We start from the raw sequence: 14,492 nt of genomic DNA, 5'->3' as shown, positions 1-14,492 counted from the left end.
TCCGAAAGTCTATACAGAGCCGAACCGAACCATCTTTCTTTCGGACCACCACTATGGGCGAAGAAAAGGAAGACTCGGACTCGCGAATGACTCCGGCAGAAATCAATTCCTGAAGATGCTTTCGAACGGCATCGATGTCTTGAGGGTGAATTGGACGCGCCCTATGCTTAAAGGGTGTCTCATCTGCCAATCTAATCTGGTGCTTCACTTGACTAGTACAACCAAAGTCAAGATCATGCAAAGAGAAAACTTCAGGCATGGAATTTAGCCGGTTCGAGATTCGCTCTTTCCAATGTGAAGGCAAAGGAGAATCTCCAAAGTCAAAGGTAAGGTTGGCAGAGGTAGGTGCTGATGACTCTACTCCGCAAGAACTCTTGGTGCTCTTCTTGGTGCTCTCTATCACTTCCTCTACAGCGTAAATCTCCGCGAGTATAGCTTTAGGAGGAATTGTTATATCAGTCCGAGTGTCATTCTTAAGCAGAACTGACAGCTGAGAGGATCGTCTGGATGGCAAAGTGTGTACACAACTCGCCACCGAAAGACCGCTGAACGCTGGGGTTGAAGGCGGTTCAAGAGCTATTAATTTCTCTAAGCAAGGTTCCCGAAGCTGAACATAGCCATTCAAGACTACTGTATTTCCGGCAGGTACAACCTCAGGGATACCCCCCATCAATTTCACATGTCCTAATGGTTCACTGCTAGTTTGCCTCCTTCTCGCTTCAAGGACTTTAAGCACTGCCTGATACCCACGAAGATTTGAACAAGGATTATTCTGTTTCTCGTTGATACAGTGACCATAAAGCACATCCAAGGAGTTGGTACCTACTAGAACTTGCGACAGACTATTGAGGTCCGGAACTACCAAAGCTAAGGTAGGGATTTCAACTTCTGCACCCACGAACTCTTTCGGAAACTTCAAGACCAACTCTATGTACCCTAGATATGGAACTGCTTGTCCATTGGCTCCTTCTACCTCTAGTAGGTTTCCCAATGACTTCAACGGATGATTAGACAGGTGCGACTCGTAAAACGACTGGGGAATGGTAGTAACCTGAGATCCTGTGTCTAGGAGACAACTAATTTCTTTACCCCCAATGACAATATGCGCTGTGCACTTTACTCCTACTAACCCCTCTGGCAGGTTCTTTAAGGGTGATCTATTCTGATTACTCGCGACGGCCGCTTGTCTATAACACTTAGGGCGGTTAAAGTTACACCTCGTCTCTGTATGCCCCGCTACAGAAACGCCCCTTAGTTTAAAGACAAGGGAGAATTCCCGTGCAGAGAGTCCCACTGGGCCTGCTGCTCTCTCAGCTTACGACGCTTTTCTTCAACTCTCAAGGGGTTTGCTAGATTATCACAGGCAACAGCCAAATGACCGTTCTCTCCGCATCGGAAACAATATCCGGGACGAGGCCGATTGGCCATTGGTTGGGCCCTTCTAACATCTCGACCAGTATCTGTCTCTATCAAATTCTGAGGCGGAAAAACTCGAGGACCAGCAGTCACACGGGAGTGATCTCTAAAATTTCTCTGAGCAACATTCTGAGCTTGCAGTTCAGCTACCTGTCGTCGTAGGTTAGCGACTTCTAAACTATCTGGATCTTCACGTTTTGCTTCTTGAGTCATGGAAACTTGCATAGCGGCTATCTGAGCGCGCAACTCTTCTACTACTTTTCTCAAAGCATCAAATTCTGTTTTCTCAGAACATCCACTCTGGCGTTTCCGATCTGAATTTCTACCTAAAGTAGCAAGTTGAGCCTGAACTTCTGCAAGTTGCTTTCCCAGAGAATCTGTTTTAGAACTACTAGCATTTGGTGTTTCATGAGAATACACTGACACTTGCTGGGTGGCAGCTCGAGGTTTCGGGTAACCAACAGGAGTTTTTGGCAACCCAAGGTGCTTTTTCATTCTCTCTTCTTTGGAATTACGTTTATTCTCTTCTGTTCGAATTAACACAACCAACTCAGCGAAAGTGTGTGGCTGGGTTCCGCTCTTCCCTAACTGAAGGCTGTCAATGAGACCATTATCCCAACATCCCCTCATAAACTGCTTCAAAAGACAACGATCATGATCTTTCTCCGCGATACCTCCCCTCTTAATCGTTGAACTCAGAAGAACTTGCAACCGGTGCAAGAAATCGGATGACTTTTCACCTTGGTTCTGTAAAGTGCCCATAAACTTGGCCAATAGTTCATCACCATCCTCTACGGAACCATACACTGATTCTAGCAACTCAAGGTACACCGCAGGCAAAGCTGGAGGTCGCACGTGCTTCACTACGTCTGCGGCAGGAGACAACAAGCTATCTAGGATCCTTCGTACTCTTTGCAAATCGGAAATAGCCGGATCACTTAGCAGGAGTTCTACACTTACTCGCCAAGTGTCAAAGTCAGGTTCATTTGGAGGACGCGGGCACCTCCCTGAGAAATTCCTAAGACGGACTGAAGTTTGCTGTAACATCGCAGCATCAGCTGACTTCACTATGTGCTCTACAACCATCTTCTGAATACCTGGTGGGTCTACAACGTTCATGGGGAAACCAGAACGAGTAGTCACTGTAACACCATCAACGGTGGTTTCTGGAAAGGCCATAGGGCCCGTCTGTCTCTTGATTGGGTCTTTGAATTCTAAATCTCGCATTCCTACTGTTTCTGCTTTACTGGAATCATCATAGCTCACATTTCGCGCTCTCTCTGGAGTACAGTTGGTAGAGTGAACTTCCTGGAGTTCATTCAACTCCTCCTGAAACACATTTGAAAGAGGTTTCTCACTGGCCGTCTGGTTACAGACTGTAGCCAAAGCTCGTACTTGAAACATGACACTTGGATTCGAAAGACTTCCCAAAGTTATGGGTAACATTGGCGCTAAGTCCAGCATTGCAGAACTGTGAGCATATTCTACAATGGCATGCTGGTGGAACTCAGATGTTTGATCGTCAATTATCAAATTACGTTTAACTGAGCCATACCTTTGCAAGAAAGTACTCAGCTCATCATCTGTTTCGGTCAACGTGAGACCTTTGACAAGAAGCGCATTTGCTACGTCCACACTCTCTCTCTCAATGATTTCCATTGTCACAACGCACGATCAACGCTTCTGAGAAAAATTTGGTTACTTATTAGCTTGTTTCCTACTACTATCCTTGTTGCTAAGCAACAGTCTCCTGGCTGGCTCGCCAACTTTCTGTAACCTGCGTCGCGGCGACAGTACAACCCTCACTTACAACCAGCGAAATATGCAAATGAGCGTGAAGTGCACCGCTTAAAATTTGGACCAGTGACCAGAAGACCAGAATCGCTCAAGAGACTGCGCTAACAGCAAGGGAAGAAAGAATTTGTGACAAACACTCTTTGGTTAGAAAATTCAGTATGATGTATTTAAGGGATTTTAAATAATAAAGCAGAGAAATTTAAAACATCACATCACACAGGAGGGAAAGAAAAAAAAAAAAAAATATATATATATATATATAATGACCAGGAGAACAGCAAGGATTTGCCGTGGAACAAATAAATGTATCCTTAATATAATCCTAATTTATATTTCCTATTTAGTTTATAATTATTGTTTCTCTTTGTTATGACCTATTTAGTTTCAAGCTAATAAATTTAATTTACCCTTATTCTATTAATATATATATATATATATATATCTATAATTTATTTTTTACCTATTTATTCAATTTGTTTCTAATTGGATTATTTAAGGTTAAGTAAACGTTTTAAATTCACATACAATCTTTCAAAATGATTACCCCTTTAAGAATACCCTTTTTTTTCTCTCGTTCTCCAAGAAAAAAAATAAATAAAAATAAAATCAAAATGAAATGAAATACAATAGAATTTGAAAGGAAAAACAGTAGAGAAAATAAAAATCACAGGTCAAATTTACTGCTTAATTAGTAGTCTCAATACAATTCAGATTCCTCTTTTTATATCCATGTATATATATGTATATACACACTAATTCTCAGTTTCAGTTCGAATGCCGCTCTCACGAGATCCTTCTTCCGTATATGTATCTCAGATCAACACAGTTCAGTTCAGTTGTGTGCACAATCATACCACTCTGTTCGTTTCTTGACTCACAAGCTCGGTCCTTCCTTATATGGGCAAATGGCTCGCCAGTTCCCGCTCGCAACGGTTTTTTTTTCCGATGTGAAGCAAGCAGGGACAATTCACATACAATTCTTCTTCAAAATCGTCCGGTGTCCAGGAAATGTGCAGCATCCGACTCAGAAATGACAAAAAAAGTAGAAAAGAAGAAGAAAAAACCAGAAAAAGGGGAAAAAGGAAAGAAAGAAAAGACCCAACCTTGCAAAGACAAGGCCAAAAATACAATTAGACATTCCTTTCAAAAATATACATCATTAGAGCAGTTAGTCTGCATATAAACAACATTCAACATTTTTTCCTTTTACTGAAATTCCGTTTTACTTTAGCACATATAGTTTATATGTGCAAAGAGCTATTTTTCAAATGACGCACTTAGGCCTCATCTGCCCGTATTACATGTGCGTCATGATCGCGCCTTAACTCATAGCTCAAATACACGACGAAATTCGTTAAAATAACCTCTATTAACCACTCGAGGTGACTTTGAACTCTAAAACATTAATTATTCAACACATACATGCAATACTCTTCCCATTATAAACAAAAAGGGTCAACTCTTTTACATACAACTGCATATAACATCAGAATTTAGTGATTCAATACCATTTATCAATCATTTTACACACAAAAATAATTATTTAATTACAACACTCACCAAGAGAACTCAATTCTCGGCTATGAAGGAAAAAACTCCCAAGTTTGGATATGCACTCTCTTCGTAGCGGTCAATGACACTTTCACTCGTAACGTTTGACTGATGAATCTCAATCCGCACTTTAATCTAAAAGTTTCTCTATTGTTTCTCTGATTTAAATCTTGGTTTGTTCGTTCTAATTCTCGTTTCTTTCTTTAGGATCGCACCAGCAGCTTCTGTAATTGGAGCTAGCCGCTTACTCTCTCGTCAAAAGTGTTGCATCATCCTTGCCCTGAGTCCTTCTATTAAGGCGGGGCTAACTCCCACTCGTTGAATTGAACCAATCTTTGTCTTGCTAAATTGGATAACTTTTCTAAATGAGTTTTATTATTTTATTTTATGCATTTTCTTATTTTCACTTAGAATCTTAAACTTTATATATTTTTTTCTTTCCCCACAGATATTAATAAAATAACTGTTTTATATATTCACAAGTGTTAGTCTTTTTTTCTCTCCTCACGTCAACAGAATCTCTCTAGTGACCTGGGTTACATTAGCCTAATTTGTCATTAATAAAAACATACGTTTAGTTTTTCTACAATCGCGTTTAACATTTCATTACAATATAAAGTCTACTGTCATATATAATATTTTTTGCTTGACTAACTGACCAAAGACAACATAATACTTCCTGATTCATCCCTTTTTGCATTTTTTTTTCCAAATGAAAAAAAAAGAAAAGAAAAAAAAAGTGTTACAGTACCTGTACTCGCCATACAAATAACGTTTGGATTCCATAAAGATGTTTAAAAAAATATTACGCAAACATCTGTAACACAAGATGGAAAAACAAAACCAACTAGACACTTGTAGCCAGAGTAATCTGAAGTCATGCTAAGGAATTATGCCACCCAGAATGTGAAACGATCATTTGATGCATCAGCCTTGTAGATCTGTACTGATTAAAGAGCACGGTGCACCTTAAAGCATTTCGACAAAATTCGCTCAATATAATGAAATATGTCATTAAATAAGCTACGTAGAAAAAATCGTTAATATCCACCAACCATGCCTGCTATAGCGTCACCTTTAACACGTAACATTACTCCCTTAGATGTGTCTGGAGTCCAAGTAGATTCTAGTGATGGGTCGTTCTTGAACAATTCATTCATTTTGAACGAATCTTGAATGCGACTCGAGACGAGTTGTCTCGGGGAATGATTCGTTCAGTTGCGCATCAACTGGTTTCGAGCCGAGGACATGTCAGATAAACTGTGAGGTGAGCCAATCATAAACTGAAGACTCATGTAAGTAATTAATTAATATTTTCTGTTTCTTATCGCATTATTGTTTTGTAGTGTCTGTAGTGTGATTAACGTTTGCGTAATTAGTAGATGTGTTAGGGAATTAACACGTAACATTTTGATAAAATGAATTCATCTTTTTTTCAGTCATTTCGTTCATTTTGCTGAACGAGACTAAAAGGTCCGAGTCGGTAAAATGATCCGAACTTACCAGTATAGCTTCCAGTAAACGAATCAGTGCAGCACTGAGCAACAGTTGAGGTCTTGGAGTCTTCAATAATGAGCTGATGAGTTAAATCTAGTGTGTTTGAATAGGGAGACAGGGCCGGCCCTGACCAATTTGCTGCCCTAGGCAAGATTTTACCTGGCGCCCCATGCATCACAGCCCATTTCACCCTGTCATTGTGTTCATGATTTAGCATATATATATATATATATATATATATATATATATATATATATATATATATATATACACACACACACACACACACATTACAGCAGAACTGTTTCCAACACTCATAATAAATCATCATATTAGAATGATTTCTAAAGGATCATGTGATAGACCGGATGTCACATGTGACACTGAAGAATGGAGTAATGATGCTGAAAATTCAGCTTTGCATCACAGAAATAAATGATAATTTAAAGTATAATAAATTGAAAACAAATTATTTTAAATTGTAATAATATATCACAATATTACATTTTTTTCTGTATTTTTGATCAAATAAATGCAGGCTTGATGAGCAGAAGAAACTTCTTTCAAAAACATTAAAAATAGTAATGTTTCCAAACTTTTGGCCTGTACTGTATCCCCCCAAAACTGCACATCTGTAGAGTAAAACATTAATAAAAAAGTGATAATAAAAAATGTGTCTTAAAACTGACATGATTGTACAAAATCACAGTCTGGGGACTCAGAACTCAGAACAACTGCTAAGTTTAAGGTAAAAATAACTGCCATGAAATTATAGTATCTTACTCCTATGCAATAAATTGTTCTTTCACTACATCTCTTTACCTCTGTCTTTATCCTCTTCTCTTCTTTTTGGCACTGTATCTATCACAGACTATGCTCATTTATAATGTGTCATGTAAGTTCGGCCTTCCGTCACAATCAGGAAACTTTCACCGTGTCTAGAACTGGCGGGAGCTGCCAGGCCCGTTTCTACAAGCTGTGTGTTAACAAAAGCAGTGCTGTCTACATTGGATGCGGCGTCGGGCACGCTACACAACAAATGACCAACAATTGATCGTGCGCGCGCTCTGTTTCTGACGCACTTCAAGCACTCGATGGGCGGGGGAAGATTGAAGAGCCGGACTTTTTTTTTTTTTTTTTTTTGCTTTATTTGGTAGTATTTTGAATTAATGGTTTTTAAATAGTAGCCTATTATAAAAAAAAAATATGTAAAAAAAAAAAAAAAAATTCACTCGTTCACTCATTCTGGCGCCCCTATGGATGAGAGGCGCCCTTAGCATTTGCCTATACCGCGGGCCGGCCCTGTAGGGAGACATCTTAAATGTGCAGTGTTGGGGGTTCTCCTGGACAAATATTGGGAACCACTGACATAAGTAATCGTTTAAGGCAGTAGTTTTCAGTCCTGGTCCTGGGAACCCACCACTTTGCACATTTTGTGTGTCTCCGTTATTTAACACATGATTCAGATCATCTCATTAGGCTAGACTAGAGCTCCTGAACTGAGTCTGTAAGAATTATTATTAATATTATTTCTCAATCCTACCCCTTCTCATAAGGTTTTTACACTGGGCTCGTTTGCTGCGGTCTGAGCCCGAGCGCGATTGTTCCTGGCGCCGCCCACAGCGTTGGTCTGCTTTCATACTCAATCACATAGCAAATGACATCTGGCCTAGTTGTGGCCCACATCTTCCAAATTCTTCTGGCACACATACCGCATGGAATGACGGCGATGACTCAACCTGAGTGTGGCAGCTAGAAGTCAGCCACAATCGGGCCAGACATGGGCCCCATCTCAGAAATGGCATGTTTATTTGTTATTGAATAAAACGTATTAAAATATTGATACTACTGTATATATTTGACTTGTTAAAATTAAATGAAATATTGATAAGGTAATTTTTATTAAAATATTATTTAGGCATTAAAACATTGTGTTTTAACTCGTTTAACTGTAAGGAATAGATAATATAGGTAATTTGGTGGATGATTTGAAAAATATTCGTTGATCATCTATCATTCGAATGTAATCATAATAGTCGCCTGAGGTGCTCAATGACCCTGTCATCTGTAAGCGTGAGTTAACAATTTCAATCGATGAAACTACAAAGCTGGCACAGAGGTATATGCAAAACGTCAATATGACTATTGTTAATATTATTAACTATATATTATAAGTAACATGTAAGATAAAAGTTTTATCACGTGTGACGAAGCCTTTACTGCGACAGCTCCAGCTCTTCGATGCGCAGTGTAAACGTCAGCGTCCGAATTCACAGTTTTTTCGTTAACTCCTTGCAGATATAGTGCACTCAAACACCATACACTATTATATAGGAATTAGTGAATGAGTGAACAGTTTCAGACACAACACTCTAAGCTTAAAAAAAAAAATTATAATCCAGTCATTTTAAGCCAAAATGGGGGTCAACCTAGGACAAATTGCAACAGAAGCAAACTCAACTCTGAGTAAAGACAAAAAAAAGCCCTGAAGAATCCCATTGGGGATTATACATAAAGGAAGAAGTACTTTAAACCAGCCTTTATTAATTATCATTGCAGAGATGGAGTTTGGGGCTGGGTCCTTTTCTGGGGGTTCACTTTTTATTTTACCTTCCTTTGTCTTCTGCATTCTCCTTACCCCTTCTCTCCTGTTCTCTCAGAAACAGTCCCATTCCCAAACCCCATCTCTGCAATAAAGGCTGGTTTAAAGTACTTCTTTCTATGTATTAATGCTCATGGGTAGCCTAAACCGGTTCCATTTAGACCTTAACATCAAGTCTTTTACAGTTATATGCCAACAAGACTTTCACCTGGCTATATAGGGGTGCGCCAAAATATCGATATGGCGATATCTCGCGATATTTCCTCCCGTGATCGATTCTCGATGCGCTCTTGCCAAGTATCGATCTTAAAGGAGAACTTCGGTCAATTTTAACATTGAGCTAATTTTTTTGTAAATTTGGAGTGCTGTCAATACAGAGAACAATGACAAAAATCAGTGTTGCCTACATCCTTAGGGGCCGTTCACATGTCGCACCTAAAAAACGCATGGAAAAGGCACGTCGCTTTCTCCTTCTTTCCAAGGTGCTCGGCCAGTTGCGCTCCTGAGGCATCTGATGTTGCTAAGCAGCCATCAGCTGCGATCTCCGTTACACAAGGACATTTCAGCAATGGATTTCCACCACTGAAAAACCCTTGCTGTAACTCTGCTACAAGATTTATTTACGAAGAAAAGTAAAACACACTGCAGTGTTTGGGTGCACCCCATTCTATAAAAACCACACTGGCTTCGTGGCGCAAGCGTCTCAGCTGTGTGGCGTGTCCGTTTTTAATTTGGCTCCCATGTTAACAGGTTAGAGCTTGCAGACTGCCTGCGTGAGACGCACGTCTCAGGCGCGGCTCGAAAACGCGTGCATGCTGTGCTAGAAGCTTTGGTTGGCACCAATTTTTGGCATTCACGGCAGTCGTCCGAACAGGCGGGGGTGAGCAAGCGGGGGCGAGCACAGCACAGAGAAGGCAAAGTGGCAAAATCAGAATTAAATATAAACAATATATCGATATATACGATATGTCAAAATCTATATCGTGTTTAAAAAATATCTCAATATATTTTAAATATCAAGATATCGCCCACCCCTAACAGGTAACCACTACAGTAGTCCAAAATGTTGAATGAGGTGTATGCTGCAAATTAATCTAATATGAATATATAAAATAAATCTAAAGTGAAACTAAGAATGTGCTTAAAAACATCTTACAGCAAAGGATGCCAATAGCTGGAGGCCAGTGTGATTACTGATGAGTGACACCTGTACGTTGCTCATTATCAATCACTCACCAGCCTCCATTCTCTCATTCCCAGTCTCGCCCTGCTCACCACAATCACAATATCTGTTTGCAGACAAGAAAAATGGGTAAAATAAGGCCTAGTCCACACGGACACGGGTATTTTTAGTTTTTCCTCCTGCGTTTAAAAAAAAATCCCGTCCACATGAAAACGCCAAAACATGCTATCAAGCGCTGTCAAGAGCATGCCACACCAGCAGGCGGCGATATAACCCAAATTGTAAAGTCACCTTGGCCAATCAGAAGCAGTCAGCAGCGCACAATCTGACGTCAAACACAACAGATAACGGCGCACACTCTGACGTCGCAAGGCAAAAACCCCGGTTATACTGTCCACACGACAACACTGCAACCGGCGTTACTGAAAATGCTCACCCTGGCCGTAGTTTTCAAAAATGTTCGGTTTCGGTGCCCTGAAACTGCGTTTTCGTGTGGACGAAAGGCCGAACCGCGTAAAAAAAAGTCACGGTTATAAAAATACCCGTGTCCGTGTGGACAGGGCCTAAGAATGACTGACTCCTGTAATATCAAATATGACCTAGGTCTGTATTTATAGACGTGCAGTAGTCAAAGAAATGAATTGATTAATCAAATTGTGGTAAAAAACAAAAAAAGATCATATTGATTTTAATTTATTGACTAGCAAAATATTATGGTAACACGAGAAACTGCATTAATTATGCCCACGTTTTTCATCTTTTCAGATAATTTTCAATCAGTCACAATTTGGAACTGGTAAAGGCAGATAAATAAACATTAACATGGACAGCTAAATAAGGGAAACATCTCAAGCTGTTAAGACATGGCTGATGATGTAGCTTTAAAGAATATAAGCCCAAATACTAACTGAAGTGTCTCAAAAATATACTTACATGGACAAAGATGCTTAATGGTTGAAAGAGCTCTTAAAAGAGCTTTTGGGGGACATTTAGCTGCTGTTGACACAAAAGCAAAATGGAGAAAAATAAGAAACATGACTGACCAGATACTGAAGAAATTTAATTTTTCATCAATGATATTATATATATATATATATATATATATATATATATATATATATATATATATATACACACTTTCAGTGAACTTTGAGTTATTATTACTTAATCAAAACAACCCAGCTGCTGATTGATATTACTTGGAATGCAGAAAAAAAAGAAAAAGAAGGGGGTGTGTGCGTTTCTCTCCCTCCATTGTGTCCACTGTCTCCCCTCCTGTCCCATTTCTCATAGGTTGTTCCACCCTAACTGGACGTGCCGTCAGTGCGCATGGTGCCTGGTCACGGAGAGCATCTTTTAACAGCGGAAAGGAAGCGCGAGGGTGAAAGGGAAGCTGTTGGAATTCTGTTTTCATTTCTTTTGATTGGGAATTCTGTGAAGTCATTGATAATGTTGTATTTCTCCATCGTTTTTCTTTCTTTTAGTGGTGTGTTGGCCACAATTAACCTAAGAACAAACTGTCTGAGTCATGAACGATGTTGGGGCTTTTTTGCTTATTGAAGGAGAAATTCTTGTTATGCTAGACTGTATAGCAGTTCATACGAATACCGGTGTTTACTTTGGTTGTTTAATTAACATTAAATGACAGACAGCACCACATTTTTAGATCACCAAAAAATGAAAATTGTGTCATCATTTACTCACAACTCAAGTTGTTCCAAACCTGTATGAGTTTCTTTGTTCTGCTGAACACAAAGGAAGATATTTGGAAGAATGTTTGTAACCAAACAGATCTCGGTCCCCATTGACTACCATAGTTTGGTTTAGGCCTCTCAATGGGAGCGCCCCAACCAAGAGGGCCCTGCAGACCTCCAGGAGGAGCTCGTCAGGGTCTTCGGAAAGGCCGTTACGGAGCTGGGTCTTGCTTGCAATGCGCCTGACGAGCCTGGAAAGGTAGCTGGACTCGTGGCTCCTCCAGTCGAGCTGCTGCCAGACAGCATTGAGGCATGCAAGAGCTCGTGGTGAAGTCGTGGGCTGCACCCCAATCGGCGTGCACCCACTCTGCCACGCAGGCCATGTTCACGCACGTGGACGGGGCGGAAACCCTCCCCCGCGTCGAGGAGACTGTTACCGCGCACCTGTGCCCGTCTCCCTCTGCATTGAGTTCGGACCACAGCCTGCCTTCCAAGCCGTGCGGTTCACAGCCCATAGACGGACAAAGCCTATACTTCTGAGGGAAGGCAGCTTCTGCTCTTCATGCCAGGGCAATACTCAAGGTTTTTCAGGCAGACGGCGGCACAGTAGCGCTGACGTCATCAGGGATCTGCGCGGCAACTGATCTCGCGCTGATGGCTACTAAGCGCTCTGCTCAGCCATTTCATGGGGCTCATGGTCGTCCTTAGAGGCACCTATGGCTTACCCTAGCCGACCTGGAAGACGCGGACCGTAGGGCGCTCCTAAACGTTCCAGTTGCTCCCTCCGGCCTCTTTAGTGACGCCATGGAGTCATGAAGCATTTCTCAGAGACGCAGAAAGCACGCCAAGGCGATGAGCCACGTGATGCCCCGTCGCTCACTCCAGTCATCATTTGCGAGGTTCCGCTCTTCTGCACCTCATCAGGCTCTAAGACCAGCTAAAACAGCCCGCCGTGGCACCCCGCTCTGAACCGGACGCTCGTTTCGGGTGAAACCAGCAGTGGTAAGAGCCTGGGAGGAAACGTCAGGGTCAGTTGAGGACCCCGCGCTGCGAGAGAGTCAGCGTGCCATCCTTGGCCACCGAGCCGTTTCTCTGACTGAACGATAAAGTGAGAGTGAGTGCCCTGCCCCCAAGCGCCATGTTCAAATGCATCATGTCCCCCATGTTCCTTCGGGCAACGATTGCTATGTGTGTTTAAATGCTGTTTGTGTGAGTTCCACAATAGAAGCATGTACACAATCAACAAAAGAGCTTTTTCTTTCTCTTACACTCAACACTGTGTCACTCGCCCTGTCTCATAGCAGCGCTGAGTCACAACCCATGATTATACTGGCCTTGCGAAGGCGTGAGAGTGCCAACACCACATAAACACGGTCTCACTCTCCCTGTTCAAATGCATCATGTCCCCCATGTTCCTTCGGGCGACGCTTGCTATGTGTGTTTAAATGCTGTTTGTGTGAGTTCCACAATAGAAGCATGTACACAAACAAACAAAAGAGCTTTTTCTTTCTCTTACACTCAACACTGTGTCGCTCGCCCTGTCTCATAGCAACGCTGAGCCACAACCCATGATTATAATGGCCTCGCAAGGGTGCGAGAGTGCCAACACCACATAAACACGGTGTCACTCTCCCTGTTCAGATGCATCATGTCCCCCATGTTCCTTCGGGCGACGATTGCTATGTCTGTTTAAATGCTGTTTGTGTGAGTTCCACAATAAAAGCATGTATACAATCAACAAAAGACCTTTACTTCCTCTTACACTCAACACTGTGTCACTCGCCCTGTCTCAGAACAGTGCAGAGCCACAACCTATGATTATAATGGCCTCGCGAGGGAGCGACAGTGCCAACACCACAAAAACACTTGCATTATGCATCATGTCCCCCCATGTCACTATGGGTGATGATTGCTATATGTGTTTAAATGATGTTTGTGTGAGTTAAATTTTACTATAGAAGCATGTATCCAAATTCTTGCACCCAACACTGTGTCACTCGCCCTGTCTCAAACAGTGCAGAGCCACAACCCATGATTATAATGGCCTCATGAGGGCGCAAGAGTGTCACACCATTATATAGCCAATGCGAACCGCCCTCCCGCCAGTGCTTCTAGCCTCGCGGGGGCGGGGCCCTGGTCAAAACAAGTCATCAGTGGCTGTAGACCTAACGCGTCCGCGGTGTCATTTCATGGACGGTAGGAGGGCTATCCCGGATGTTTCACCGTGGATACTGGGAATAATTCACGACGGATATTCTCTCCAATTCAAACGCAGACCTCCCCGCTTCAATGGCGTGGTCCCGTCACTGACTTTGCCCCAAAACTGTCCTGTTCTGCGACAGGAAGTTCTCAGTCTGCTCGAGAGGGAGCGTTAGAGCGAAATTTCCCCTCAGATCGAGCGGAATGCGGATGTTGAATTATAATGATGATTTTAGCCCACTCAAGAGATGTGCTATCTGTCAAGTGGAAACAATGCTTCGCTGTTTGGATACGCTGGGACTGCGTGTGTATATGCAGAAGAGCGTGTTTTTACGAGTCGGACTGTAACATATCTGGGAATAAGTTTGGACTCGATGGCGATGCGAGCCCATCTCTCTCTAGAGCATTTCATTGACTGAGTTGTTTCAGACCGGGCAGTTCGTTTTCACTGAGGGAATTTCAAAGGCTTCTGGGACTGATGTTGGCGGCTTCTTCAGTGTGCCATCTGGGTCTGCTACATTGCGGCCGCTACAGTTTTGGCTGTAACTCGAGT

The sequence above is a fragment of the Carassius carassius genome, chromosome 21 (genome assembly GCF_963082965.1).
Source record: "Carassius carassius chromosome 21, fCarCar2.1, whole genome shotgun sequence".
Classification (NCBI taxonomy): Eukaryota; Metazoa; Chordata; class Actinopteri; order Cypriniformes; family Cyprinidae; genus Carassius; species Carassius carassius.
The sequence above is the reverse complement of the archived record's forward strand: the minus strand, read 5'-3'. Positions refer to the sequence as shown.